This window comes from Lagenorhynchus albirostris, chromosome X, assembly GCF_949774975.1.
Source record: "Lagenorhynchus albirostris chromosome X, mLagAlb1.1, whole genome shotgun sequence".
NCBI classification, from domain to species: domain Eukaryota; kingdom Metazoa; phylum Chordata; class Mammalia; order Artiodactyla; family Delphinidae; genus Lagenorhynchus; species Lagenorhynchus albirostris.
The window spans coordinates 33055208-33059210 of record NC_083116.1 but is presented as its reverse complement, the minus strand read 5'-3'; the positions used below and the strand labels follow the sequence as shown (position 1 = coordinate 33059210).

General features: G+C 35.8%; 1 pseudogene; it reads left to right on the top strand.

Moving 5' to 3' along the window:
* Positions 1-836: 836 nt before the first annotated feature.
* LOC132513541 (14-3-3 protein epsilon-like) lies at positions 837-1786 on the top strand (annotated as a pseudogene).
* The last annotated feature ends 2217 nt before the right edge of the window (positions 1787-4003 follow it).

Here is a 4003-nt window from a genome sequence, read left to right as displayed (position 1 = left end):
CCACTGGTGCAGGTCCCGTCCCTATCCTTTTGTCTCTGTTTATTCTTTTTTCTTTTGCCCTATCCAGGTACGTGGGGAGTTTCTTGCCTTTTGGGAGGTCTGAGGTCTTCTGCCAGCGTTCAGTAGGTGTTCTGTAGGAGTTGTTCCACGTGTAGATGTATTTCTGGTGTATCTGTGGGGAGGAAGGTGATCTCCACGTCTTACTTTCCGCCATCTTCCCGGAAGCCCCCCTTCAAGAGGCTTTTCAGTAGATTGGTCACAACTAAGATCTGGATGCAGATTTCATTAAGTATATTCATTGTGTGAAAATTCATTAAATTACATACATTTATGATTTGTGTAGTTTTATGTACATATATGTATATTGTATATGTATATGTATATTTTACATGTATATATATGTATACATATGTATATATATCATTTATAAAAAATTATCTGACATTATTTCTATATTTGGCATCTGGTGATGTTGAAAATCTAAGAATAGCTCAATCACTTTTTTCCCTTGGTAAATGACTATAGTAGACACTTTGAGTCACCTACCCATTAGCCAATCCCCTTTTACTGCTTACTTGTTGTCAGAGTCTCATCTTTGATTATAGAGCATGGAAATGTAGAAAATCACTTCCCCAGTCTCCCTTATAGCTAGAGTGTAGTAATATGGCCTTGTTGAAGTGAAGAGATGTAAGGAGAATTTTGCTGGAGTGTTCTAAGAAAGAGTTTCCTCACTAATAAAAGAGATAATTGGGCTGCCTGGATGCAGAGCAGGAGGCTGAGAGAGAGATCCTATCCACTTCCATCTGTTGCACAGGCCCCACTGTAGCTGTTGCACTATGCATGATCAGGAGAATCTGGTATACACCAGGAATCTGGCCAAGGAGGCTGAATGATAGGATGGAATTAATGAAGAAAGTAGCAGGGATAGATGTGGAGCTGACAGTTGAAGAAATAAATTTTCTATCTGTTGTATATAAAATTGTGATTGAAGCTAGAAGAGCCTCCTGGAGAATAATCAGCAGCATTAAACAGAAAGAAGAAACTAAGAAGGAGTAAACAAACTAAAAATCATCTAGGAATATTGGCAAATGGTCTAGATTGAGGTAAGGTTAATCTGTTGTTACAGTTTGGATATACCAGACAAACACCTCATTCTAGCAGCTAACACTGGCGAGTCCAAGGTTTTCTATTATAAAATGAAAAGGAACTATCACAGGTATCTGGCTGAATTTGCCACAGGAAGGAGGCTGCAAAGAACAGCCTAGTAGCTTTAAAGCTGCTAATGATATTGCAATGACAGAACTTCCACCAACGCATCCCATTTACTTAGGGCTTGCTCTCAATTTTACTGTATTTTACTATGAAATTATTTTATTTTTATACAAATTTTAAAAATTACTTTCCATTTACAGTCATTACAAAATGTTGGCTCTATTCACCGTGTTGTATAATACATCCTTTGCCTATCTTACACTCAATAGTTTGTATCTCCCACTCCCCCAACCCCCTCCACTGGTAACCACTGGTTTGTTCTCTATATCTGTGAATATGCTTCTTTTTTCCTACTATGAAATTCTTAATTTCCCTGAGCATGCCTTCAGGTTGGCAAAATCAACTCTCGATGCAACTGCAGAGCTGGATATGCTGAGCGAAGAAAGCTATAAGGACTCTACACATCATGCAGTTGTTATGTGATAATCTGACACTATTGAATTCAGACATGCAGGGTGATGGTGAAGAGAAGAATAAAGAATTTTTGCAGGATGTGGAAGATGAAAATCAGTGAGACCTAAAAGCCAACAAGAAAAACCATCCCTAGCCACCCTATTCTTTCCCATCCCACCACGTAGGAAATTCCTCATGGTCAGTGAGAACCACCAAATCTGACTTCTACATTTGGTTTCAGAATTTAGGTTCTGCCCTGTTTTTTTTTTTTTAAAAAAAAAAAACAGTTTTCAAATGTTCTTGAAGGCAAGAGTGAATTTCTGTGCATTTTACTGGTTCCAGTTTTTCGGTTCTTTAAGACACTAATAGGACTACATACAGGCTTTTTCAGCACTACTGTATCATCTCCTGCCAGATGTGGCAGGATCACCATTAGAAATGGAAATTACATTCAAAAGCAATTAGACTTCTAGGTAATGCAAACATCTAAGAGAGAGGTTAATCACATTCTAGAGGCATAAGTGGTATCATTTTTCCTTTTTCTGGTTGTTTAAATTGAATTTTATACTGATGTTTAGAACTAATTGGGTGTTAGCTTGAGGTGGTTAGAGGTCTTTGGAGAGTTTGTTGTAATGGTCTTACTGTAAAAAAGTGCTTCAAACTCTGCTGAAATGTTGCTGAAAAGCATGATGCTGGTGACAGTCCAACGATCTGTGGCTGCTCATTGCCTGCTTTTACTCTCCCTCTGAAGCAGGTTAGCATCGAAGGTGGTATGGAAAAGGCTGCATGCCTGTTATATTCTTTGTTTCTTCTTCTTCCCTCTTCCCCTGGGGAAATAAGTTCCTCAGCCATTCAATCGCTTAACTTCTTTTGTTCAGTTTGTGTGCCTTGAAGTTAATTTGTACTACTGGATGTCTGACTGGATCCACAGATACAAAAAATCTGTATTGTTCTTACTGAAACACAGCATGGAATTAATATTAAACTTAAATGAAGCAAAACTTAATTTAAAATGTCAAATATTATTGCACCACGATCCTCTGTATTTCTAAAATAAAATCTCTAGTCAAATAAATAAGACAAATGAGGAGACAGTATCTACTTTCTATTCCTGCTTTTGGGTGTGGTTGTATGAGGACACGATGAGGGATGATGCAATAGCTAAGTGACCATGAGAGAACAAAACTGAAGACAAAAGTCTTACTGCTGCGGATGGTCATGTGAAAGGATACAAAGGGCCCATGTCCTTGTGGATATCATTAAGCCACTGTACCAGCTGGGAAACAGCCTCTTTCAGATTTCTTGTAATGTAAGTAAAATAAAAACAAAAACAAATGAAAAACCAACAAGAATTGAAACACCTATTTTTAAACCACTTTAAACTATATATTCCTTGTAGCCAAAAATATCTTAATGCTACAGCAAGTAACCTTATATCTGGGTAGGTATAATATTCCTTCTCCATCTCAAAAGTTATATAATGAGGAATATCTGGATTTTTTTTGCCATTATAAATTTTTTTTGACAGTGAAGCCTTTTGCTTTGCAGACTCAGGACTTCTGTCATTTTTGGAAGATTTTCTTCTTTTAGACTTGTGAATATTTTTGCTGTTATTGCTATATATGTTTTCTTTCATCAGTCACATCAATTATCTAGAATCTTGAATCCCCATTTTATGAATATCCTTTTTTTTCTTAATGGGTTTTCTTCTTTGTCCCATAATGCATTATCTGTTATGTATTTGCTCCTGTCTTCCATTCTAGTAGCTTAGTTTTTACTAGTAAAAAAAAAATAGGCAATTTTCTACTTTAATTGCATTTTAACATTACTATTATATTTCCTCAATTTGTTTCCCTGGCCAACATAATACTGTCAGTTGTCCATTCAGTTTGAAAAATGGAGGTTTTTTTTCACACTTTCTTCTGCTTATATCCTAACAAATTATATTGGCCTCTCTGTAGTTGATTCTTAGTATATTCTTTTAATTTCATTCAAAATGTTTTATATCTGGATGATATTCCTCAGAGTTGTGTTATGTGATTGAGATATTGTCTTAATTTCAATGATACTTTAATCTTTCTTACCCTTTTTAAGCTCCCTTTGGGAAGGAGAGATATTATGAACCTGAACTTAAAATCAATTTCTTCCTTGAAATGTACCCTACTCTCTACTTTGGTTATTTTACAGTCATAATTAGTCTTTTGTCCATAAACAAAGTGAAGTTTTCTTGGCTACCACCTTAGAATCTTTGAATCTTACTTTTATAAACCATCTTTACTTTAGTTTACACTAAGTAGTTCTAAGAAGGAGAACTAAAGGTGTAAAATATAACAGAATA